Source organism: Macaca fascicularis, chromosome 11, assembly GCF_037993035.2.
Source record: "Macaca fascicularis isolate 582-1 chromosome 11, T2T-MFA8v1.1".
NCBI lineage: Eukaryota > Metazoa > Chordata > Mammalia > Primates > Cercopithecidae > Macaca > Macaca fascicularis.
Genome location: NC_088385.1, coordinates 28,335,456 through 28,363,212, shown reverse-complemented (window position 1 = coordinate 28,363,212; position 27,757 = coordinate 28,335,456). Strand labels below are relative to the sequence as shown.

General features: G+C 40.6%; 1 protein-coding gene across 1 annotated transcript in view; it reads left to right on the top strand.

The window, feature by feature from the left end:
* The first annotated feature begins 943 nt into the window (after nt 1-943).
* The window catches only part of LMNTD1 (lamin tail domain containing 1), a 143,132-nt gene continuing 116,318 nt past the window's right edge, over nt 944-27,757 (top strand). Inside the window, exon 1 of the mRNA XM_065523919.2 lies at nt 944-1,066. The gene's annotated coding sequence lies outside the window, so the exon portion shown is untranslated. The remainder of the gene's footprint in view (nt 1,067-27,757) is intronic.

Sequence of the window (27,757 nt, the reverse complement as noted above, 5' to 3'; positions counted from 1 at the left end):
CTCTTTTCTCTCAAGGGATGTTCCCTTGATGTAGTACTCTTCCCTGTTCCTATGGATTTGGCTTCCTGTGAGCCAAACTGCAGTGATTACTGTCTTTCTTCTGGGTCTAGCCACCCCTCAAGTCGACCCAGCTCCGGGCTGATACTGGGGGTTGTCTGCACAGAGTCCTGTGATGTGAACTGTCTATGGGTCTCTAAGTTGTGGATACCAGTGCCTGTTCTGGTGGAGGTGGCAAGGGGTGGGTGCAACGGACTCTGTGAGGGTCCTTAGCTTTGGTAGTTTAATGCTCTATTTGTGTGCTGGTTGGCCTCTTGCCAAGAGGTGGCGCTTTCCAGAGAGCATCAGCTGTGGTAGTGCGCAGAAGAACCAGCAGTGGGCAGGGCCCTAGAACTCCCAAGATTATATGCCTTTTGTTTTCTGCACCGGAGTGGGTAGGGAAGGACCATCGGGTAGGGGTGGGGCTAGGCACGTCTGAGCTCATAGTCTCCTTGCGTCAGCCTTGCTGCAGCTGCTGTAGGGAACGGGCGTGAGGTTTCCAGGTTGATGGAGTTGTATACCTAGGAGGATTATGGCTGCCTCTGTTAAGTCATGCCGGTTGTCAGGGAAGTGGGAGAAAGCTAGCAGCCACAGGCCTCACACTGCTCCCATGCAAACTGAAGGGCTGGTCTCACTGCTACTGTGCCTGCACTAAGAGCCCTGAGTCTGTTTCTGGGCCGTGGGTGAGCCAGGCTTGAGAGCTTGGCTACCCAGGCTACCTACTTCCCGGCTGCAAAAGAAAAGAGCTCCCCTGCCTGTGGAGTCCGCTCACTGGATTTGTGCCCTCCCACGAGTTCCCGCCACGAGGCTTCTGGCCCCATTCAAATTGTTACAAAGTTCAGCTGGAGATTTCCTTCTCCCTGTGAAGTTTTCTGCCTCCTCCCCCTGCTCCTCTGGTCGCCCTCCCAGTGGATCCCTGTGGTGCCAGGCGGGAATAGGCTGCTTGGGGACCCAGTGAGCTCCCAGGGACTTTCTGCTACTTCCTCTACCCCTGTATTTCGCTCAGCTCTCTAAATTGACTCAGCTCCAGGTAAGGTTGGAAACTTCTCCCGCAAACAGACCTTCAGTTTCTCCAGTGGGGGTGTGTGCTTGGGAGAGGAGGGTCTCTCTCTCCCACTTTAGCATTTGGGGCACTCACAGTACTTTTGGTGTCTCCTGGGTCCTGCAGGAGCAGTCCACTTCCTTCAGAGAGTCTGTGTGTCTTCTCAGGATTGCTGATTTGTTCTTGCAGTTGATTTGGAGCTAAAATTCACAGTGTGAGCCTTCCCATGCTGCTCTATCTGTCCGAGTCAGAGCTGTAATTTAGTCCTGCCTCCTGTCTGCCATGATCCTCAAATATGGAACATTTGAGATACTTTATTACAATAAATTATAGCGACTCCAGATACTGATCCTCTCCCAGGGCTTATTGTTGTTGTTTACTTATTGGTCTGATTAGCTGGTTAAGTTTCTTTCCTCCAGAGTATACAGTGTTAGATGCTCCATAATCTTGAGCATGTGCAGTCACCCTAACCACTACTCATTTCCTCCTCCCCTCAAAAGTGGCAATGGTTTTAGCCAGGATCTTTTTTACTGCTTTTTTCCCTGATATCCCTATTAAGTGCCTAGTTGATTGGCTTCTATTGGTTAGCATCCACGAATTGCTTGCTAATTACTCTATTGTTTATGACTGTGTCCTGGGTCACAAATTAGTTCACAGTCTGATCTAATTAAAGTTATCTCTTTGGAGTGAGTTTTGTGGCGAGTTTTGTCACTTACTCCAACTCCGTGAGGACTCTTTTCAATTGTCTCTCTCTCTGTATATATTTCTCTTTCTCTCTGTTAAGCTACTACCTGGTCTGCCATTTTGTTTATTGCTATCATGGAATTAATAGCCATGATAGCAATCAACTTAATTGCTCACTGTCAAAATTTCCATTATTTTCAACAGGGCACTTAGGCTTGAAATTCCTCACACTCTGTTCCAAATAAAATCAATCCCCTTAGAGAGAGATACAGAGCTCTTTGTTTTTACAGTCTGCCTAATCCCCAGAGGCATAACCTCTGCATCACTGATTTGGAACTGTAGGAGGGACAGCATCTACTTCCCTTGGATTGACACCAGAGTCTATGAATAGGACACTTAGTGAGGTTGGTAGCCACTGGTCCTCTTGGATTGTTTCTCTTGGTATGAAACTTTTCATCCTAAAAGCAACTTGGATTGAGGCTGATTAGGACTACAGTAGTCTTGACTTATCAAGCCTGAAGTGAAACTTCCACTTTACAAGTTAGGGGCTTGGTGAAGAACAGGAGCCCCAGACCTCTTGTTTGCACTTATCTGAAGTACAGTTTCTGCAGTAAGGAGATAGGAGAAAGTAAGAAATATTGGTGATCTAGGCCAGTCTGTGAGAAACTGTAACTCTACTATCGTTTAGAAGAAGAATGAACTCATGCTCTTGGCCATACCCCATAGAACCTCCATCACACTGAACTTGGAGGTGGAGAGCAAGTTATGCTCGAATGCCAGAGAATCGCTTTTCTTAATAAGATTTAATTTTCTTTAATAAATATTTCTACATCTTCAGTATGTTGTTAGGATAGTTTCCAGAGACTTTAAATGGTGGTTGTTTTTATATATTTCATTATTTGTAGTTGTTCTGCTGGGAAGAGTGTCCACAGAGCTTCTCATACCACCTTTGGGAAGTGCTTCTCCCTAACATGGTGAATTAGCGTCCTATGGCTGTTTTAACAAATTACCAAAAACTTGATGGCTTAAAACAATACAGATTTATTCTCTCATGGTTCTGGAGGCCAGAAGCACAGAATCAGTTTCACTAGGCTAAAGTCAAGGTGTTGGCAGGGCTGGTTCCTTCTGGTGATACGAGGGGAATTCATCCCTTGCTTCTTTTAGCTTCTAGAGGCGGCTGGCTTACCTTTGCTTGTAGCCACATAACTCAAATCTTTGCTTCCATTGTCGCATGGCCTTCTCTCTGACTCTTCTTGTGTCCCTCTCATAAGGACTCCTGTGATTCTGTCAGGCCCACCTGGGTAATTCAGGAGAGTCTCCCATTTTAAGAGTTTTAACTTGATCACACCTGATTTTAACTTGATTTTAACCTTGATCACATATAAGGTGAACCATTCTCAGGTTCCAGGAATTAGTATGCAAACATCTTGGGGGGAGTGATTAATAGAATCTACAATTTTAATGTTTGGAAGGTGATTTAGTCTTTTTAGATGAAAAAAACATAGCTAGGATTTGTTACAAACATACTGAAAATCATTCAGCTAGTGTGAGATAGAGCTAGAATTAGGCCTCTGAACTCCTATTTCAGGATATAGTTGAATGATCCAAAAAATAATAATAAAATCCGTATTATTTATGAATTCTGTTCTGAAACACAGATATAAAAATGGTGACTTATGGAGGCACAGATTGGTTTTTATCAAAACTAACTACCTGAAGTCAGCTTAAAGTAATATATGCAATTCAATCATTGTATTCAAATTTCACCTTTTATAACATCCTTTGCCTTTTAAAGAAAAGGATTGGCTGCAAGAAAGATGTTTTCCCCAAAGTTAATTTAATTCATGTTCATGAATATATGCAATAAAATGTAGTTATTACCACATGTGCTGTAGAATAAGCATATGCACATTTAGTTAATTTATGGATAATGTGTCCTGTGGTGATACCAGATGAGAGAAAGCATCCACACGTTCAGAAGGAACCTGGAAAATTTAGGTGAATTAACTGTGTGTGACATGTGAGGATCTCTCTCCCAAAATATTTTCACTGGTTCGAGTTTACAAAGCGTGATCCCCTCCAGCACTTTTCTCTAGGGTTGTTTTTTCCCCCAGCACCTGAAGGACATTCAGGGCACGCTAACATTTCTCTTATGACATAAAATGGCCCATGAGAATAACTGATTAATGATTGCACACAGCGCTTTGGGGAAAAAAGTCATCATGAAAGTTGGAACAGCTCCTTTTAACAACAATGTCTGCGCTTAGAGTTTTTCAAAACCGTTTCACTAAAATAGAAAAAAGAAGTGAAAGAAAAAAAGAACAATCCTCCCTCCATGGATGCCTTTCAGAGGCTCATCCTCATCACTGAATAAGAAGATGAACAGTAAGTTATTGTGAGTTAAAAACAATAGTTACAGAGAAAGAATCTGGCCCTTGACAGGGCTAGAATACACTGCCAGATTTGACCTAACTTCTTGTTAGGTATACAATTACCTTTGTGGTATCAGCTCAGAGAGTGGGGAAAAAAAGGTAGTGTGATGGTGTTTTCTGGGTGCAGAACTGGTTTCTGTGGAATAGATCCTTTTTTACTGTAGAATGTTCTTTGCCTGACTTACTGATTTACTACTATTCTATAAAAGCAGTGCAAGAGTGCATCAAACATTTTCTTAAACGACTGCATTTAAAGGCCTCCTTTAAAACAATCACAAAATAAATCTTTTCAATCAAGGAAAAACATTATTTGATGTATTCTCAAGTGATGGTCAAGGTCATTGAGAATAGGTGTTTGAGGTTTCAGCTTGGGTGGGAGCAATCTTTATGTTTATTCTGCTGAAAGTTCTATCAACTGCCTAGAACTCCCCAGCCCAGAAATAAACATGTAGAAGTAGTAGGTGCAACACATGCTAAAATATTATAGAACAAGGTTTCCAATCTCCATTGCATCCTATCTTTTAAATATTATGTGCATTCCCTTTTCAGGAAAGGACAAAACTTTTAGCTTTTACTGAGTACTGTTAGGAAATTCAGCCTAAAGAATCACTAGGTATATTAGTCAAATTATACTGAATTCAGTTCACAAAAAAAGGTCATAACAATCCCTACTGTTATGGAAGTAAGAGTTATACTTACGGTTTATAATGCATAAGAGAAAATATCATTGATAGCCAGCATTTTCAAATCATGGTCTGTTCACTTAACTTTTAAGAATGTCTTTATTGAAGGAATATATATTTATATATATATACAAAAAATAGAGATATCATGAATATTCATGTCTGTTAATTTTATCAAACTTAACACATCTGTGGAACCAGCACCTATGTCTAGACACAGCATTCTCAGGAAACTCTTTCATTAAATCTTTTAAAAAGGAATTTGATATTGCTTGTTTAGAAATGTGAAAGGCTAATCGAATAGCTGTTTTTCTGACACATTTTTTTTAGACAGTTTAGAGAGACCCAAAGTATTTGTCATACACTTTCAAACAGGTGAAAAAGTACAGCCCCATGCCACCTTATTTTTTCCCGGAAAGGGAAGAAGAGATAAATATAACGCTACTTTTCCATTCAGTAAAGGAGGAGGAATTTATAGAAAACCACAAGAGAAATAACCAATTTGTGAAGAGGCCTGAATCATTCATTTAAACTGAAAGCTCCTCTAAGTATGTGACCTTGGGGAACAAGGGCTGTGCACAGCCCAGGCCGCAGGAGGCCACCATACGAGGAGGCAGAGGTGCCATCCCAGGCTCTGGGCTGTCACTCCAGCTGTCACTCAGGCCTGTCTTGGTGGTGGTGAGGCCAAGGCCCAGCAGTCATGGGTTTCAACAAACCCCAGCCAGGCAGGGCTCTGGCAGCCATCAAGTCAGAAAAACTTTTGGGACAAAGGAAGTCCTCTACTTAGATGATGACAGAAAGATGAGTAGTAAGCTGGGGAGTCTGAAAAGAACTGGCTTAAGAGGCTACACAGGACCTGAAGGCACTTGAGCAGGGGGCTCAATTGGAGAAGGCATGGAAGGTTCTAGAACCCCCCAGAGACAGTAGACCAGCTGTAGGTGTAGGACCCATGATTTTTCAGTGACCACCCTGACATCATAGATACCAAAACACAGACCTAAGGGATGTCCCCATTTGCAGGGGTGTCAATGGTGAAACTCCACCCAGAATACCCATTTCCTGGCTTTCAGAGCTTGTTCTGTTCTTTATTATTACTCAAGTGGGAACATTTTTACATCTGGTACTAATGAGTTGTGGTGGAAAGATGTTATATATAACTTAGGGGCCTGAAAAATGCAAGTTGATACCAAGGATGAGGCAGTGTTGAAAGCTATTGGTTGAGGGAGTTTTGAAGGGTCAGTGTGAAATCATAGTCATATTATTACTCAGAGTTCATCATGCTCACTTTATCCTCAGTTGATAAGAAAAAATGAGGAGTAGGCAAAAACGAAAAGGACCTCACTCCAGAGCTATGCCCATTAACATTCTGCTCTGACATATGTGTGTGTGTGTATGTGTGGTATATGTGTGAATGTGTGCATGTGTATACATGTGTGCCCAACACTGTTAGCTCTATTGTGATTATTGTAATGCAATAATGTGATTATTGTTATTCACTTTTGGTCTACAGGACTCAGTTTTTCCACATAGTGATGAAAAATAATAAAAAGTTTGCATTGCAAGGGCAATTTGTGAATGCTGGGATACTTGCTTTTGTATTTGCCTTTAGATGGAGGATACCGGTAACTTATTTGTAGAAGTGATTTTGTGGTCTGGAGGTATTTTAAAACCCAGGTCATATGGTTTAATGTAATTAATCCTAAGCTAATGAGTACACAACTAAATAATGCAAATAATAATAGTGCAATCCCCCTTTACCTTGAACAACAATTACAATAACTTCAGAAACTTATAAAACTTACAAAAACCTTATCCTGTATTTGAATGTGCCCAGTTTATAGTAGTGACTCTGACTACTCAAATGATAGACGATGACTCCTAAAAGTCCTGTAACTGAGAAGCAGTACTTTATTTTCTAATGGGTGATGTGGGCTGTTCATATAAATCCATACCATCAGGCTGTCTAGCTGTGGCTGGTGAGCTCTTTTTTCTACTTTAACAGCCAAGGTCATTGGTTTAGTCTTTATATTAATCCTTTAGCTTTAGCTTTGCTCTATGTCACAGTTATGGAATGGGTACCTTTTCCTAGTTATCTGTTTCATAAATGAGCATTTCTGAAAATAAGGGAAACCTGTGAAAATCAGGAGAGTTTGATAGCTTTGTAGGCAATATTTGGATTAAGACTGATGGCAAACTTTAAGGATTATTTTAACTCAAAGATTTATGATTCTATGAGTTGACTACTTCTGAAAAGAACACTTATGTTTGAGAACAGTTCATCTTGCATCCCTATTAACAGTACAATGGCTGTGCCTTTTTCATATGTGAAAGGTGTTTTCAGTACATGTTGAAGATAAGAACAGTCAATGAGTATTGCTGGAGGTCCAATCCAAGTATAAGCCAAGTTTATGCCAAAGATAGGTTGGGCTCTGAGGCACACAGTCCCAGGAGGAAAGGATGATTAATACCTCTGTGCACACATCATACTCAAGGGATGATGAATTCTGAGCACCCAAGTCAGAACCAGGCAAGCTGGATTCTGCCATCAAGTCCAACCTGTGAGTGCAGGCAGCAAAGAGCAGGCCATGGAAGTCAGGTCCAAAGTTGGCTAGACCCTGGAATGCAGATGGGAGAGAGGAAGGAGGCAGGTGATATAAGAGGGTCTGCCACCATATCTGTAAGCAGGAAGGCATGTCCAGGGGTGTCTTTTTAGCATCTGTTGGCCATGGGTGTGGCACACAGGCAAGAGTGTGGGATGGTAGCAGATATCCAAAGTTATTGAAGAATGAAGCATTTCACTTGGGTGGACTTTCTAAATCCCAGAACAAAATTCTTTTAAATGCATACATTCAGCATTTTCAGGGATGCCTTTTGAGTGGATTTTTTTTTTTGAGACAGAGTCTCACTCTATCACCCAGGCTGGAGTGCAGTGGCACAATCTTGGCTCACTGCAATCTCCATCTCCTGGGTTCAAGCGATTCTCTCACCTCAGCCTCTGGAGTAGCTAGGATTACAGGTGCATGCCACCATGCCCAGCTAATTTTTGTATTTTCATAGTAGCGACAGGGTTTTACCATGTTGGCCAGGCTGGTCTCGAACTCCTGACCTCAAGTGATCCAACCACCTTGGCTTCCCAAAGTGCTGGGATTATAGGCGTGAGCCACCGAGCCCAACCCATCTCCTTTTTAAGCAGAGTTTATGAGTTTAATGTAAACTTTACTAGATGACCAGCCCTGACTGTGCTTTAAAATAGCAACACCTTCAGGTTTATTGAGCTCTGACAGGCTTCTTGCCCATACAGGAAATGATAGAGTTTTCTCAAACTGCCACATTAAAAAAAAATTCTTGTGTTATTTGTGTGTCTAATTTTTTTCCTCTGGCAGGCAGACAGCATTTCTTATTACATCTAACTCTTCTCAGTGTGCCCATCTCTATTAGAGCTTTTCACCTTCCCCCTTGTCTGCCAGCTTATTTCTGATTTATCTGTTTGGGGCTAGAAAAACAGATGTTTGGCTTGTTAAGATGTGATGTAAAATAAGAGAGGCCATCCTGGCAAAATGTCTTATGAATTCAGCACAGAAACTTTAGTGTGTGGACATTGGGCTTCAAACATCTATTTTACCTACTAAGGACCCTTTTGGCGCCTTTGTGTTTTGTTTTGTTTTGTTTTCATAGTTGTGCTTCAGAGGGATCATCTCTGAATACGTGAGGTCAGAGTGTAATCTTAAATGTTGTTGGACACTATACATTTGCTGTCACATCTTTTGTAGGACTGTGACTGGCACAGAGTAAAGGCTTACTAAATATTCATTGTACAAATAATATAATGATGAATGAGGCAGAGTGTGCAGTTTCTGCTCTACTAAATTCAGCTACATACACAGTTTAGTAGAAGGCAGAAAATATGTAAGTGTTAAGGACAATGTGGATAAAAGTCAATGATGTTGATATTATTTTGCAGGGGGGGTTCACAAACTCAAGGTCAAGGGCAACAGTGGCCAGTGCAACTTTTCATTTTATGTTGGTGCCTGTGGGTCATGCACGAACTCTCCAGTTCACAGGCTGCACTGCTGCTTTGTTGTTTTATGCTTGGCTAAATCATACGGTGAAGTTAGCTGTTTGCTGTATCCTGAGGGTGTTTGGATTTTCAGGTCCCTGAGGGGTTAACAGAATCATTATTGAGTGTTTTATCATACAAGGCAATACCAGATGATGAGAAGCATATTCGAAACCCAAACTCCCGACTCCCCTCCAATCCCAAGCTTGTTCCTCTGCAGCCTTCCCCGGAGATGCCCCGTTCTCATGCCCAAAACCTTGGGGCTGTTCCCCTCTTTCTTTCATATCCATCATTTGCTCCATTAGCAAATCATACCATTTTTGAAAGGTATAGAATTTAAGTATTTCTCATTATCCCCATTGCTACTATCTTGATCCAACCCACTTGCCTCTGGCTCAGAATACTGCAGTAACTTTGATTGTTCTAACAGCCCCAGGGCGATCCTCTTCCTATGCAGGCAATCACATCAGTTTTCCGTCCAGAACCCTCTGTTCCCATCTCATTCAGCATAAAAGTGCAAGTCCTCTCCATGGCCCACTTCTCTTCCCTGTCTCTGCTGACCATATTTATTAGTCTGTCGCCTGCCTCAAGAGTGTAATCTTCTTGACAGAGAGACTTTGATTATTCATTTTTATATCTCAAATGTGTAGAATAAGGCCGTGTTTTAGGGGCTTAATCAACATTTGTTTAAGGTACAAACAAATGAATAACTGAGAGGAAAAATAGGGACACAGAATTATTCATTTAAGAAACATGAGGAGGTGTTGGTCAAACGATACAAACTTTCAGATATAATAGAAACATGTTTTAGGGATCTAAGGCACAGCATGAATGGTGATGAATGCGTTTATTAATGTGATTGCGGTAATTATTGCACAATGTAAACATATATTATTATGCTATATACCTTGAATATATATAACCCTTATTTGTTAATCAAATATTTAAAATAAAATTTGTTTTAAAAGCTACATGGCTGGGTGCAGCGACTCACATCTGTAATCCCAGCACATTGGAAGGCTAAGGTGTAAGGATCGCTTGAGCCCAGGGGTTCATCGTTACAGTGAGCCATGATCACACCACTGCACTCCAGCCTGGGCGACAGAGCGAGACCCTGTTCTCTCTTTCTCTCTAAATAAAAAAAGTTACCCCTGCCAATGTATTAACATGTTAATAGATGTGGTTATTAGTTGACGTGTGTTAACTCTAAGCCAGGCACTGTTCCAGGCCCTTGGAATACTCCAGTGACCAAATCAGAAGAAACCCCCTCTTGTGAAGGTCAACAGGCAATGAATAGAGATGAAGACAGCAGATAAGGACAGTAGTTAGGAGCCCAATGTCTGATGTCAGTTCACCTGGGTTTGAATCTCTTTCCTGCCACTTACCAGACTTATGTTCAACAAAGTTACTGAAGCCTTGGTTGCTTTGGTTTCTCTCCATCTGTAAAGTTGGGGTAACATACCTATTGCGAGGTGTTGGTGGGGATTATGATAGAACAATGGTAGAGCTCATAATAAAGCACTTGACATGTGGCAAGAATTCATAGATAGTGACATTAATAGAGTAAATGAAAATATGGAAGCTAAACAGTAGTGGCTATAGAGTGGAGTACAATCCACAGGAGGCTTTAGGAGAGAAGCAAGGACCCAATGCCTGAAGTTGCAGTGCTCAGTTTAGCACTTTCGAATTCAACCTAAGGAAAGAAAATCAGTTCATAGAAAAGAAAACTGGCCTTGCTCTGTGAGAAACTCATGTATATCTGGATCACAGATACATGGAAGAGTCACATAACAGCAGCAGAGTTTTTGATGTGGCAAGAAAAGCTAGAAAATGTACTTCCATCTTGTTGAAGAAAAGAAGCATTTATATTGAAAAGGTATAATTTACCACCTTTCTCATCCTTCAGAGAAACAACTAAAGAGAAAATAGAAATTTATTTTATCATTTTAAAATTATAAAAATTATATATTTAAAATACTTGTATTTTAAAAGTATATTTTATAATTTTCTAAGTTATAAAATTTGTTTTGCTAACTGTAAAAATTGGAATTGAGAACAGAAATAAATGGAATTAGAAAATTTTGGAGTTCCATTAACATTAAAAAAGGACTTTTTTTGGTTGAAATGCACTTTGAAAAGATTGCATGGGGAATCACGATAGGCGTTGTTATTCCATCTAAAATGCAGTCACTTGTGGGAAAATATAGTTTCCTCTGGAAGAGCAGCTCTGTTGTAACTTAAACTGTGACAGTAGCTAGTCCCTTTTTGCTCTTTTACTGTAGTACACCCGAATTTAAAGCAGAGTTAAAAGAGAGTCTAAATTATGGAATAACATGGTCACATATGTATATATTGTGCATCTGAATATTTATAAAGCTAAGGCTTTTGGAGATACTAAGTTCAAAGGATTCCCTTGAAGGGCTGGACACAAACTCTGAGTTATTAAAGCCAGAATTTACATGTAGGATAAAAGTCTTACAACGAATGTTTCAAAAAAGGAGGAATTGGCAAATCTGTGATCAGTCTTGGTGAGAATTCTTTTGCATTAGTTATGCCCAAGACAGTTTGACCATCCATTTTGCCAAAACTAGTCCATCCCTGGGGGATGAGCAGGGAAGGGAGAGGCAGAGATGGCTGTGGGGGCTCCAGCCCCACCTGCCGTCCTGCCCACGGAGCACTGGGAATTGGCTTTGGGAAAATGGCAGAACAAGCACCTGCATCTTAGATCATTCTTTCCTGGATCACAGCCTGCCTACCATCAGCCAAGCTGCCCTGAGGAACAATCTGGAGATGGAAATATTCTCTTAAACTTCACAGAGCAAATGCAGACGAGAAAAGAGGGCCCAGGCCTCTCTCAACTGTCTTGTGAACTGATTACAAAAGGTAAATTTAGAAGTTTGTTTATGGTACATTTGACATGCACTGGAAAGAAGTGAAAAGGGCTACAATGTGTTTTAACTTTGTTGTATGTTTTGCATATGGAACTTTTACATTTTAAGTCAAATTGATAATCTTTTCCTTTAGGTTTTGCTTTTTGTGTTTTATTTGGAGTGGAAAGTTGGAAAACTAGTTAGCTATATATATATATATATATATATATATATATAGTTGAAAAGCATGTATCCCTTACCCAGCAATTCTACTTCTACAGATATAGTCTAGAGAAACTCCTGTACAAGTACACAGGCAAACACATACAAAGATGCTCTTTGCAGTATTTTTTTAATAGTAAAGAAATTGAAAATGAACTAAATGTCACTGAATGGGGAAATGAGTAAATAAATTGAAGCAAATTATAGAATGCTTTTACAATGGCATGGCAAAGACTGTCAACCCATCACCAAACCTGTTTCCTATTTTGGGGTAAATTGTTTCACATTGATTAAGTCAGTTGATGAATTTCACTCATTCAGTGAAATTTAATGAATGGTTATTAGGTTTTAAGTACTGAGCCATGTACAATGGATAAGGCAAGAAGCTCATAGCCTAGCCATCTTCGTACTTTACTAGCCAAAATATGATGTTGAAGCTTATTAAGGCTTACCATTAATTAGATCATTTTAGCAGCTGGTTTGGTCTTAGAGTCAATTATTAAATTTTCAATATTCAAATTGATGTTAAATTATTTTACCAAGTATAGAGCAGATTCTTGTTTTCTGTTCAACGTTGGCTTCTCCGATTCCTACGTTCCCTTTCCTTTCCAGGCCTAGGTGTGCTAATGCCAGCCCCTCCCACAGTCTCATCACAAGGAGAAAGGAGAGTTATAAAGTCACTCCCACTAAGGTCTTTGTAGAGTCTTAACATGTTGCTCCAACCTAAAGAGCAATCTACATTTTAAGGAGAAAATTCTTAACCCAAAGCAATGGTATTGCAAGTATCACTAAGGGTACTGCAAGTATCAAATTCTTCTATCTGCCCCTTAAAATGCTTTTCTTTCACCTGAGTGAGTAGTTCTCACTTGCAGCTGCACAGTAGAATCACCTGGGGAATGATTCTAAGAAGACTGATGCCTGCACTCCAATCAAGAGCAATTAAATCAGAATTCCCAAGGGTATAGCCTGGCACTTGGAACTTTCCAAAAGCTCCCCTAGTGACTCTAATGGGCAGGCTTGGCTGAGATCAATTAAAATGTCCGTTGTAAGTAAAACCCCACACTTATCTGACACACACACAGCCACAGAGAGACAAATAGGAAGTTATAAAAGAAGTTTTTAAATTTTGGGGATAATAGAAAAAGTAGAGATTGGGGAAATAATTGAGAGAGGAGGCTCTGGGGTCAGATGAGTTGAGTTTGTGACAGCGCTGCACACACTGGCTGTGTGAGCTTGTACATCAACCCCTTTCCTGTACAATGGGGACAACAACGACACCTACCTCTCACAGGACCCTTATGAATATTAAATACGTAGAACAGGGCATCTTCATTACTGTTGTATCCTTCAAGTACTGCTTCTAATTTCACCTGCTCTGTCAAATCTCTTTTGCCACACGCAAGAGGAATAAACCACTCCTTTCTCTGGCCTCACACACCTTCAATCAAGATTAATATTATTTACCTATGTATCACGTGGCATTGCAATTGGTAGAGTATCTTGTCTATCTTCCCATCATGATCATTTTCTGTTAAGCATGGTGAACTTTTGAAAGAAGATCATTTTATTATTTTAAGGAAATATCTATCAATTCTTACTTTTTTGAATGTTTTTCTTTGTCACCCCTTCCCCATTTTCACTTTCTAGAAAAGTAGAAACTGTCAGATGGGCTCTTATGCAAGCTCCTACCACCTCTACCTGCCACTTGCCTCTGTGTCAGTGTACCCTTCCTTCACTCTGTTACTGTGGATAAGTTGCCCATTCTCCTGCTAAAGGCCAACCCCTCCACTTGTCCAAGAGATCACATCCCCCTCTTGTCTACAGCAGGTATCTGCCTTACGAGTTTGACTGATGTCAGTGAAGTGTCTGGTTTTGGCGGCACCTCGGAACCAAGAGGCAGATAGTACCCAAGACTGCATAGGAACACTGGATCTCTGTAAAATTCACCTGTTACCTAGGCACTACCCACTAAAGTGAATACACAGAAATTCTGGGCCTATCAGGGCCTCAACATAAAGTTAACATTAACATTAAATACTATAGCTAATTAAAGTCAGTATTAGCAGTTGGGAAAGAGCAAGGCTGACTCAGAGCTTGTGAGTCTTACTAGCCATGTAAGTTGTTGAGAAAGGTATTTTACCTCTCTGAGCCTCCGTTTCCTCCTTTGTGAAATAAATTAGTCCTTATTTTAAAACAGCTATATTGAGTTACATAATGTAAATTATATTGAGGTATAATTTACACACAGTATACTTCATCCTTTTTAGTGTACAGTTCTGAGTTCTGATAATCCCATGTTCATGTAACTATCACTAGATTCAAGATATAGAACATTCCTGTCACTCCAAAGAATCACCTTGTGCCCTTTTGTAGTCAACTACAAGTCAACTTCACTGCCAGTTCCTGGGAAGCAGAGATCTGTTTTCTGTCCCTATAGTTTTGCTTTAGGGAAATCATAACATATGTGGCCTATTTGGAAATAATTATAGACTCATATGCAATTTAAGAAATAACTCAGAGAGATCCCCCTACACCGTTTACTCACTTTCCCCCAATGGTAACATCTCACAAAACCGCAGTACAATATCACAACCAGGTTACAAATATTGATCTGGTCAAGGAACAGAACATTTCCATCACCACCAGGATCCACTTCCCTTCTACTCTGCCCCCCTCCTTAACCTCTGACAAACTTGAATCTTGTCTTCATTTCCATAATTTTGTCATTTCAAGAATGTTACGTAAGTGTAATCATACAGTATGTAACCTTTAGGGATTGGCTTTTTTTTTACTCAACATAATTCTTTGGAGATTCATCCAGGTTGTTGTATGTGTCAATAGTTCATTCTTTTTTATTGTTGAGTTGTTGTAAAATAAGTTATTGCAAGGATTAAATGATACAGAGCTTAGCACAATGTCTGCCTAAATATTGACTATTTTTATTGATTCATCAAAGTTGTTGTTTAAATATTTTTCTTAGAGACTCTTCCCCTACCACCCTGTCTAAAAATAGTCGGCTATGTTACCCTCTTTCTCTTATCCTGCTTTATTGATTTACTTCATAGGCCTTCTCACTATCTCACATTGTGTGTGTGTGTGTGTGTGGGGGGGGGGGTAAGGCGTAGTCTGTCTCCCCTACTAGAAGTAGACTTCATGAGGACAGGAACTTAATTGGTTCACCACTGGGTCTGGAATGGTGCCTGCTACTTGGTAGGCATTTAATAAATGTGTGTTGAATATATATGAGTGAATAATGATCTTCCATATATAACTTTAGGCAGAATCATGCTAAAATCACTGAAATAAAGAATAATTTACCTTTTAAAAATCTACCTTAGTTAACTCCAGTTTTAACAACTCCCACTGTTAATATTTTCTTATGACAACTCAATTTCTAACATTAATAATTTATGACACTAGGCCGGGCGCCATGGCTCACACCTCTAGTCCCAGCACTTTAGGAGGCCAAGGCAGGCAGATTGCTTGAACTCAGGAGTTTGAGACCAGCCTGGGCAACATGTTGAAACCCTATCTCTACCAAAAATAGAAAAATTAGCTGGGTGTGGTGGCACACACCTGAGTCTCAGCTACTGAGAAGGCTGAGGCAGGAGGATCGCTTGAGTCTGGAAGGCGAAGGTTGCAGTGAGCCCAGATCATGGCACTGTACTGCAGCCTGGGCGACAAGAATAAAGAGTGACACCATGTCTCAAAAAAAAAAAAAAAAAAAGTATATGGTTTTACTATATGGCTCTCTTCTGAATGTTGTCCAGAATCTTCGCATCCTTCTCTGGCTTGGAGTTCAGAACTGGAAAGGTGCTTCCAATTACTGCAAAGGGAACGGAATTATCTCACGCACTCTATTCTGCTTCTCCTATTTCTATATCCAGGAATTGTGCTCACGCGTTTTACTGCACCGTGTTGCTGACTCATGGTCAGCGTGTGACCCACAGTGACCTCATCTTCTGCATTCACCCATCTCCATCTCTTATCTGGTGAGCAAGAAGCTTGTTCTGCTACCCAAGTTTCTCCCTTTTAGCTGAGCCTCATTTTCTTTGGCCACTATTATGGGCTGGATTGTGCCCCCCCTGTACTTATCGGTTGACGTCCTTTCCCCCAGTACCTCAGAATGTTATGGTGATGCAGATAGGGTCTCAACAAAGGTAATTAATTAAAAACGAGGTCATTAGATTGGGCCCTAATCCAATATGACTAATGACCTTATAAGAAGAGGCGATTAGAACCCAGCCATCAACAGAGGGAAGATAGTATGAAAACAGGGAGAAGATGCCCATCTTTAAGCCAAGAAGAGCCTTAGAAGAAACAAACCAAACCTAACAATACCTTGGTCTTGGACTTGCAGCTTCCAGAAGTATGGGAAAACAAATTTCTGTTGTTTAAGTCACCCAGTCTGTGATACTTTGTTGTGGCAGCCTTAGCAAACCAATATAGCCGCTTTCTCTATTTGCCAAGCATACTTTCAAGTCTGATTCTGTCTCCCAAGGTGCTAGACTCTACAATCTGCCAAGTCTATTCTACTGTAGTTAACCTCTGTTAACAGAAGAGGAACACTGTTCTCTTCTGGGTTTCTAAAAATTACCTTTAGGAGGAAAACACCCCAAAAGGAATGGGCACAAAGTCTATTGCAAGTGACAGTATCGTGGAGGGTAGATTAAACTCTAATCTTGAACTCAGTTCATGGATGACCACTCTGCAGGATGTGTGGAGAAGCAACTTCTCCAGATGTGCTGAGCTGGAGGTCAGCATTTAAGGTGTCACCCAGAGGCCTGGTAATTGAGGATTTGGGATGTAGGGAGCTCATCAAGGGAAAGTGTCTGTGCTCAGTACCAAGCACTGAGCTATAGAAATCCCCAGGGCTGGTGGAGGCAAGAGCAAGAGAAGTTGGAAATGGAGCAGAAGAGGCAATTGATGAGGCCAGAAGAGAACTAGAAAAACGTGTAGGAAGCTTAACAAGAAATAGACAGAAAAAAGAGGACATCCCTCACCCCCTCTTCAATCAATCTCCCTATTCCCACTGGCCACTGATGACTTGCCTCGATCAACCCAATGGACACTTTTTTTTAGACTCTGTCTTTTTTTTTTTTTTTTTTTAACCCACCAGCAACAATTTACATTAATAGTCATTCTCCTTCATTTTGGAAACCACTCTCTTCCTTTGTCCATGATACTCCTCTCTGCTTTTCCCCTTGTCCTTCTGTCTCCTCTCCCAATATTTCCCCCCATCTTCTCCCTTTGTTGCCCCTCCGCTGCCAGCTCTATTTAGGAATCTGCTTGAATCCCATTTCTAAAGGAGCCCCTTTAGACTCCATGCCCTCCTCCCACATCATCCATCTCTTTCGTAGGTGGGGTCCTGTGAAAAAAGTGAAAGTATTTCCAGATACTTTCTCTCTTTCCAATGTTTACTTTTCCTATGACCTGTTGACAGCAAGATTCTATTGATATTAAATATTTTTTCTAATAAGCTAATTTAATTTATGCATGTATTCAATCATCTGCTCATTCCCTTAACAAATATGCATAAGGTTTTATGTGCCAGACACTATTCAGAGCACTGCACTACAATGTTAATTATCAAATGAGGCTCATTTACATTTTGCCAGAAGCCTTCAATTCCTAGGTCCAAAGAAGTAAGTCATGATCATAGAGTTAACATTTTTGTTGTAGTTTACATAACGCTTTTGTGTAATTTATGCCATATAATGCTCATAACAACTGCAAGAAGTAGATTGGACAGGTATCATTTTAACCTCCGAAAACAAGGCCCAGTGATTCCCACTAAAAGATCTAGCTAAAAAAATGGTAGAGTCAAAACACACAGGTCTTTTGGCTCCTAAGCTAACCTTGATTTCGTTTCTACCCGTCACATGTCAGAACCAGTAGTAAGAGTGCTTTAACGTCTAGAAGGAGAACAGGACTTGTGTGGTGTATTGACTTTCTGTTGCTGCTATAACAAATTACCACCAACTTCATGCCTTAAAACAACACACATTTATTCTCTTAAAGGTTTTGGATGTCAAAAGTCCAAAATGAGTGTCTCACTGTGTTGAAATCAAGGTGTCTTCAGGGCTACACTTCCTCCAGAGCTTCCAGGGGACAATCCCTTTCACTGCATCCTCCCATCTTCTGGAAGCTGTCCTCATTCCATGGTTCATGACATCGCTCTTTCTTCTGCTGCTGCCATCATCCCATTGCCTTCCTCCTCTTCTAGCAGATCTCCTTCTGTCTGCCTATAAGAACACTTGAGACTGCCTCACAGGACCCACTCAGAGAATGCAGGATAATCACCTTACCTCAAGATCCTTAATCTACTCACATCTGAAAGTCACTTTTGCCATATAAAGTAACTTTCACAGGTTCCAGAAATTAAGACCTAGATGTCTTTGGGGCCATTATTCAACCTACCACATATGGTAGCCTTTAAACTCTAGACATGGGGGACATTAAAAAAATACATATACACACACACACACACACACACACACACACACATACACATATGAAGTCATTCCACCTCTAGACTCCTTTTTCTGTTTCCCTGCATTTAGATCAGTTCATCAGAGCTTCATTCATTCAGCCAAAAGACATCATGGAGATTCAGGCACCATGCTAGGTACTGGGCATACAACAAGCAGATAACAGTGGTGAAGGTAGAAATAAGATCTGATTAGAGTTTACGTTACCTGAGTGACTCAGCAAAGGTTTCCTAGACATAAAATTGCTTGACCTAAGCCTTGAATAGCAGTAGGAGTTTGTTAGGTAGATATCAAAAGAAAGAATTCTAGAAAAAGGGACAGAGATGGTCCAAAGCCTAGAAGTGTGAAATCCACAGTGAATTCCATCCAGGCTGTGAGCAGCGGTTCAGTGTTGTTGACAGTGTGGTGTGTGTGTGTGTGTGTGTGTGTGTGTGTGTGTGTGTGTGAGGGACCTTAGAGACTTCAGACAGAACTGGTTAGTTGTAGGAAATGATATACTTTTTTCAGGCTGTTCATTCATTTGTTTTAACAAGAAACATTTGAGTTACTCTAAAAATTTTTAATTTTGCTATCTCTCCATCTAAAGCCACAGTATTTTTCTTATTTCTTTAGTTGGCAGTGAAAAGAAAAGTGCTCTACCTCACTGAACACACACAAAAACCTTTGAATAGATAGAATTATGTTAAAGGCTAAGATGGTAAAACAAGCTTAATAAGCACTCTATCTCTGGATGGAAAATTTTTTTCTGTTTCATGAAGAAAATACTCCAATGGATAGAAGTTTACCCTTAAATTCCACCACACAGAATAAAGAAAAAGCAATCAAAGAGGATGTGTTAGGGATCAGAACTGGCGAGCAAAGGAAATCCAAATGTATAAAGAACCATTTAAATCAGACTGGCATAAAATGAGGTCCATTCTAATCTAACTTTTGAATGCATTGTTATTGCTTCCTAAGGAAATGGGATCAGCCTTATTTTCCAAGACCACTTGACTGGAAAAATAAAATCAAATAAATATTTTAGTAGTACTCATGGCTATGAGTGTGTGTGTGTGCGTGCATGCATGTGTGTGTATGTGTGTGTGTGTGTATGTATGTGTATGAGTAAGAGACAGGAGAGAAAAAGAGAGAAAGGGAGTCAATCCTTTACTTCTCAATCATATTTTGGAAGCATTCTCATGTTTTTGTTCTTTAAGGCAATATACTATAAATGTTCTGAAACGGAATACTGGAACACTGGAGTTAAACCATTATACCTGAGTAAAATGATGAGTGGGATTAAACTCAACCATCTGAATTCAGCTACATAGTCAAGGATTCCAGTGTGGACAAACTTCCTTCATCCTAGTCCCTCCTCATCACTGTATTCCTTATAGCCTGTGCTTGAGTGTCCCCATCCTAAACAAAACAATCCCTCCTAAAACCATCAAAACACCAAAAGCTTCCTTTGATCCTGTTAATCCTCTTCTTGCCTTGATTAGTAATGTTTTTAAAAATTATCTTTGTGATCTCCTTGCCCTCATGATCTAATCATATCATAACACCTAAACATGTGATTTCTGTCTCCAATACGCTACTAAAATTGCCCTTTAATAACATTTCTTCTTAATCAGTAAATGCAATAGCTTTGCTGCAATTTTTGTCCTCTTTGACTTCCCTGGTATTTGAGGTTAAACCTTTGTCCTTCCCTTGACGTCCTGCCCTGCTTTATACTGGTTCCCTTTGTTCTCTTCACTTTCCTTCTCTGCTTCTTTGACTCCTGTATGCCCCTAGAAATAGGTGTTACACAAGGGGTCTCTGCTCTCCTTAAAGACGTTACTTGAGAATCTCTCAACTCCACAGTTGTGACTGTTAAAGACAAGTGGCTTCCCAATTTTCCTTCAGTCTGAGCCTCTACTGTCCTCTCAAATTTCTTATGCCTAAACCAAACCCAACACCTTCTTCTGAAGCTAGCTGAGCCTTGAGACTTCCTTATATCTAATCAATGAGACCACTATTCTCCCAGTCCAAATTAATAACCTTGGAAGTTTCTGTCATTTCTTCTTAACCTCCAATTAGTGAGATGCCAAGCCCCATGGTGTCTCCTTTACCCCTTGGGTCCCCTCGACTTCCATCTATATGATAACCACTTCAATTCAGCCTCTCATTGCCTTTCTCCTGGACCACAATCCTAGTTGCCTAATCATCCCCTCATCTTCATTCTTCTCTTTCTTCAATCCATCCTTAACCCACTGCCAGCTATAAAAAGCATTCATAGCCTTGTGTTGTCCAATAAATTAAATCTAGATGAGGGTGTGGGGTCTGTTCCAAGATAGCTGAATAGGAATAGCTCTGGTCTGCAGCTCTCAGCGTGATCGACGCAGAAGACAGGTGATTTCTGCATTTCCAACTGAGGCACCTGGTTCATCTCACTGGGACTGGTCAGAAAGTGGGTACAGCCCACAGAGGGCAAGCTGAAGCAGGATGGGGCATCGCCTCACCCAGGAAGCTCAAGAGGTCAGGGGATTTCCCTTTTTTAGCCAAGGAAAGCATGACAGACTGGACCAGGAAAATCAGGACAATGCCACCTAGACATTGCACTTTTCCAACAGTCATAACAAACAGCACACCAGGAGATTATATAGCATGCCTGGCTCAGCAGGTCCCATGCCCACAGAGCCCTGCTCACTGCTAGTCCAAGATTGAACTGTGAGGCAGCAAGCCTGGCTGGGGAAGGGGCATCTGCCACTCCTGAGGCTTGAGTAGGTAAACAAAGTGGCCAGGAAGCTCGAACTGGGTGGGGCTCACTGCAGCTCAACTAGGCCTGCCTGCCTCTGTAGACTCCACCTCTGGGGGCAGGGCATAACTGAACAAAAGGCAGCAGAAACTTCTGCAGACTTAAACATCCCTGTCTGACAGCTCTGAAGAGAGCAGTGGTTCTCCCAGTATGGTGTTTGAGCTCTGAGAACAGACAGACTGCCTTCTCAAGTGGGACTCTGATGCCAGTGTAGCCTAACTTGGAGACACCTCCCAGTAGAGGCTGACTGACACCTCATACAGCCGGGTGCCCCTCTGAGATGAAGCTTCCAGGGGAATGATCAGGCAGCAATGTTTGCTGTTCTGCAATATTTGCTGTTCTGCAGCCTCCGGTGGTGATACCCAGGCAAACAGGGTCTGGAGTGGACCTCCAGCAGACCCCAACAGATTTGCAGCCACGGGACCTGACTGTTAGAAGGAAAACTAACAGAAAGGAATAGCATCAACATCAACAAAAAGGACATCTACACCAAAATCCCATCTGTAGGTCACCAATATCAAAGAACAAAGGTAGATAAAACCACAAAGATGAAGAGAAACCAGAGCAGAAAAGCTGAAAATTCTGAAAGCCAGAGTGCCTCTTCTCCTCCAAAGGATTGCAGCTCCTCACCAGCAATGGAACAAAGCTGGATGGAGAATGACTTTGACGAGTTGACAGAAGTAGGCTTCAGAAGGCAGGTATTAACAAACTTCTCCTTGCTAAAGGAGGATGTTCGAACCCATTGCAAAGAAGTTAAAACCTTGAAAAAAGATTGGATGAATGACTAACTAGAATAAACAGTGTAGAGAAGAAATTAAATGACCCAATGGAGCTGAAAACCATGGCATGAGAACTACATGATGCATGCACAAGCTTCATTAGCCAATTCGATCAAGTGGAAGAAAGGGTATCAGTGATTGAAGATCAAATGAATGACTATGTGAAAAGAACAAATCTATGTTTGATTGGTGTACCTGAAAGTGACACGGAGAATGGAACCAAGCTGGAAAACACTCTTCAGGATATTATCCAGGAGAACTGCCTCAACGTAACAGAGCAGGGCATCATTCAAATTCAGGAAATACAGAAAACACAACAAAGATACTCCTCAAGAAGAGCAACCCAAGACATGTAATTGTCAGATTCACCAAGGCTGAAATGAAGGAAAAAATGCTAAGGGCAGCCAGAGAAAGGTCGGGTTACACACAAAGGGAAGCCCATCAGACTAACAGTGGATCTCTTGGCAGAAACCCTACAAGCCAGAAGAGAGTGGGGGCCAATATTCAACATTCTTAGAGAAAAGAATTTTCAAGCCAGAATTTCATATCCCGCCAAACTAAGTTTCATAAGTGAAGGAGAAATAAAATCCTTTACAGAAAAGCAAATGCTGGGAGATTTGGTCACCACCAGGCCTGCCCTACAAGAGATCCTGAAAGAAGCACTAAACATGGAAAGGAACAACCAGTACCAGTCACTGCAAAAGCATGCCAAATTGTAAAGACTATCAATGCTATGAAGAAACTGCATCAACTAATGAGCAAAATAACCAGCTAACATCATAATGACAGGATCAAATTCACACATAACAATATTAACCTTAAATGTAAATGGGCTAAATGCCCCAATTAAAAGACAGACTGGCAAATTGGATAAAGAGTCAACACCCATCAGTTTGCTGTATTCAGGAGACCCATCTCACATGCAGAGACACATATAGGCTCAAAATAAAGGGATGGAGGAAGATCTACCAAGCAAATGGAAAGCCAAAAAAAGCAGCGGTTGCAATCCTAGTCTCTGATAAAACAGACTTTAAACCAACAGAGATCAAAAAAGACAAAGAAGGGCATTACATAATGGTTAAGGGATCAATTCAACAAGAGCTAACTATCCTAAATATATATGCACCCAATACAGGAGCACCCAGATTCATAAAGCAAGTCCTGAGAGACCCACAAAGAGACTTAGACTCCCACACAATAGTAATGGGAGACTTTAACACCTCACTGTCAATATTAGATCAACGAGACAGACGGTTAACAAGGATATCCAGGAATTGAACTCAGCTCTGCACCAAGCAGACCTAATAGACATCTACGGAACTTTCCACCCCAAATCAACAGAATATACATTCTTCTCAGCACCACATCAAACTTATTCCAAAACTGACCACATAGTTGGAAGTAAAGCACTCCTCAGCAAATGTAAAAGGACAGAAATCACAACAAACTGTCTGTCAGACCACAGTGCAATCAAATTAGAACTCAGAATTAAGAAACTCACTCAAAACCGCACAACTACATGGAAACTGAACAACCTGCTCCTGAATGACTACTGGGTAAATAATGAAATGAAGGCAGAAATAAAGATATTCTTTGAAACCAATGAGAACAAAGACACAATGAACCAGAATCTCTGTGACACATTTAAAGCAGTGTGTAGAGGGAAATTTATAGCACTAAATGCCCACAGGAGAAAGCAGGAAAGATCTAAAATGGACACCCTAACATCACAATTAAAAGAACTAGAGGAGCCAGAGCAAACACATTCAAAAGCTAGCAGAAGGCAAGAAATAACTAAGATCAGAGCAGAACTGCAGCAGATAGAGACACACAAAAAAACCCTTCCAAAAATCAATGAATCTAGGAGCTGGTTTTTGAAACAATCAACAAAGGTTATAGACTGCTAGCAAGATTAATAAAGAAGAAAAGAGAGAAGACTCAAATAGATGTAATAAAAATGATAAAGGGGATATCACCACCGACCCCACAGAAATACAAACTACCATCAGATAATACTATAAACGCCTGTATGCAAATAAACTAGAAAATCTAGAAGAAATGGATAAATTCCTGAACACATAGACCCTCCCAAGACTAAACCAGGAAGAAGTGGAATATCTGAATAGACCAATAATAGGCTCTGAAATTGAGGCAATAATTAATAGCCTACCAACCAAAAAGTCCAGGACCAGATGGATTCACAGCCGAATTCTACCAGAGGTACAAAGAGGAGCTGGTACCATTCCTTCTGAAATTATTCCAATCAACAGAAAAAGAGGGAATCCTCCCAAACTCATTTTATGAGGCGAGCATCATCCTGATACCAAAGCCTGGCAGCGATACGCAAAAAAAGAGAATTTTAGACCAATATCCCTGATGAACATCGATGGGAAAATCCTCTATAAAATACTGGCAAACCGAATCCAGCAGCACATCAAAAAGCATATCCACCAAGAGCAAGTTGCCTTCATCCCTGGAATACAAGGCTGGTTCAACATACGCAAATCAATGAATGTAATCCAGCATATAAACAGAACCAAAGACAAAAACCACATGATTATCTCAATAGAGGCAGAAAAGGCCTTTGACAAAATTCAGCAGCCCTTCATGCTAAAAACTTTCAATAAATTCGGTATTGATGGAATGTATCTCAAAATAATAAGAGTTATTTATGGCAAATCCACAGCCAATATCATACTGAATGGGCAAAAACTGGAAGTATTCCCTTTGGAAAACTGGCACAAGACAAGGATGCCCTCTCTCACCACTGCTATTCAACATAGTGTTGGAAGTTCTGGCTAGGGCAATCAAGCAAGAGAAAGAAATAAAGGGTATTCAGTTAGGAAAAGAGGAAGTCAAATTGTCACTGTTTGCAGATGACATGATTGTATATTTAGAAAACCCCATTGTCTCAGCCCAAAATCTCCTTAAGCTGATAAACAACTTCAGCAAAGTCTCAGGATACAAAATCAATGTACAAAAAACACAAGCATTCTTATACACCAGTAACAGACAAACAGAGAGCCAAATCATGAATGAACTCCCATTCACAATAGCTTCAAAGAGAATAAAATACCTAGGAATCCAACTTACAAGGATGTAAAGGACCTCTTCAAGGAGAACTACAAACCACTGCTCAGTGAAATAAAAGAGGACACAAACAAATGGAAGAACATACCATGCTCATGGATAGGAAGAATCAATATTGTGAAAATGGCCATACTGCCCAAGGTAATTTACAGATTCAATGCCATCCCCATCAAGCTAACAATGACTTTCTTCACAGAATTGGAAAACGCTGCTTTAAAGTTCATGTGGAACCAAAAAAGAGCCCAAAACAATCCTAAGCCAAAAGAACAAAGCTGGAGGCATCACGCTACCTGACTTCAAACTGTACTACAAGACTACAGTAACCAAAACAGCATGGTACTGGTACCAAAACAGAGATATAGACCAATGGAACAGAACAGAACCCTCAGAAATAATACCACACATCTACAGCCATCTGATCTTTGACAAACCTGACAAAAACAAGAACTGGGGAAAGGATTCCCTATTTAATAGCTAGTGCTGGGAAAATTGGCTAGCCATAAGTAGAAAGCTGAAACTGGATCCTTTCCTTACTCCTTATATGAAAATTAATTCAAGATGGATTAGAGACTTAAATGTTAGACCTAAATCCATAAAAACCCTAGAAGAAAACCTAGGTAACACCATTCAGGACATAGGCATGGGCAAGGACTTCATGTCTAAAACACCAAAAGCAAAGGCAACAAAAGCCAAAATTGACAAATGGGATCTAATTAAACTAAAGAGCTTCTGCACAGCAAGAGAAATTACCGTCAGAATGAACAGGCAACCTACAGAATGGGAGAACGTTTTTGCCATCTACTCATCTGACAAAGGGCTAATATCCAGAACCTATAAAGAACTCAATCAAATTTACAAGAAAAAAGCAAACAACCCCATCAAAAAGTGGGCAAAGGATATGAACAGACATTTCTCAAAAGAAGACATTCATACAGCCAACAGACATACAAAAAAATGCTCATCATCACTCGCCATCAGAGAAATGCAAATCAAAACCACAATGAGATACCATCTCACACCAGTTAGAATGGCAATCATTAAAAAGTCAGGAAACAACAGGTGCTGGAGAGGGTGTGGAGAAATAGGAACACTTTTACACTGTTGGTGGGACTGTAAACTAGTTCAATCATTGTGGAAAACAGTGTGACAATTCCTCAAGGATCTAGAACTAGAAATACCATTTGACCCAGCCATCCCATTACTAGGGATATACCCAAAGGATTATGTCATGCTGCTATAAAGACACATGCACATATACATTTATTGTGGCACTATTCACAATAGCAAATACTTGGAATCAACCCAAATGTCTATCAATGACAGACTGGATTAAGAAAATGTGGCACATATACACCATGGAATACTATGCAGCCATTAAAAGGATGATTTCGTGTCCTTTGTAGGGACATGGATGCAGCTGGAAACCATCATTCTCAGCAAACTATCACAAGAACAGAAAACCAAACACCACATGTTCTCACTCATAGGTGGGAATTGAACAATGAGATCACTTGGACACAGGAAGGGGATCATCACACACTGGGTCCTATTGTGGGGAGTGGGGGGAAGGGATAGCATTAGGAGATATACCTAATGTAAATGCCAAGTTAATGGGTGCAGCACACCAACATGGCACATGTATACATATGTAACAAACCTGCACGTTGTGCACATGTACCCTAGAACTGAAAGTATGAAAAAAAAAAAAAAAGCCAAAATTGACAAATGGAATCTAATTAAACTAAAGAGCTTCTGCACAGCAAAAAAAACTACCATCAGAGTGAACTGGCAACCTACAGGATAGGAGAAAATTTTTACAATCTACCCATCTGACAAAGGGCTAATATCCAGAATCTTAAAGTACTTAAACAAATTTACAAGAAAAAATCAACCCCATCAAAAAGTGGGCAAAGGATATGAACAGACAGTTCTCAAAAGAAGACATTTATGCATCCAACAGACACATGAAAAAATTATCATCATCACTTGCCATCAGAGAAATGCAAATCAAAACCACAATGAGATACCATCTCACACCAGTTAGAATGGCGATCATTAAAAAGTCAGGAAACAACAGGTGCTGGAGAGGGTGTGGAGAAATAGGAATGCTTATACACTATTGGTGGGAGTGTAAAGTAGTTCAACCATTGTGCAAGACAGTGTGGCGATTTCTCAAGGATCTAGTACTAGAAATACCATTTGACCCAGTGATCCCATTACTGGGTATATACCCAAAGGATTATAAATCCTGCTACTGTAAAGACACATGCATACGTATGTTTCTTGTGGCAGTATTCATAACAGCAAAGACTTGGAACCAACCCAAACGTCCATCAGTGATAGACTGGATTAAGAAAATATGGCACATATACACCATGGAATACTATGCAGCCATAAAAAAGGATGAGTTCATGTCCTTTGTAGTGACATGGATGAAACTGGAAACCATCCTTCTGAGCAAACTATCACAAGGACAGAAAACCAAACACTGCATCTTCTCACTTATAGGTGAGAATTGAACAGTGAGAGACACAGGGCAGGGAACATTACACACTGGGGCCTGTCATTGGGGTGGGGGGATGGGAGAGGGGTAGC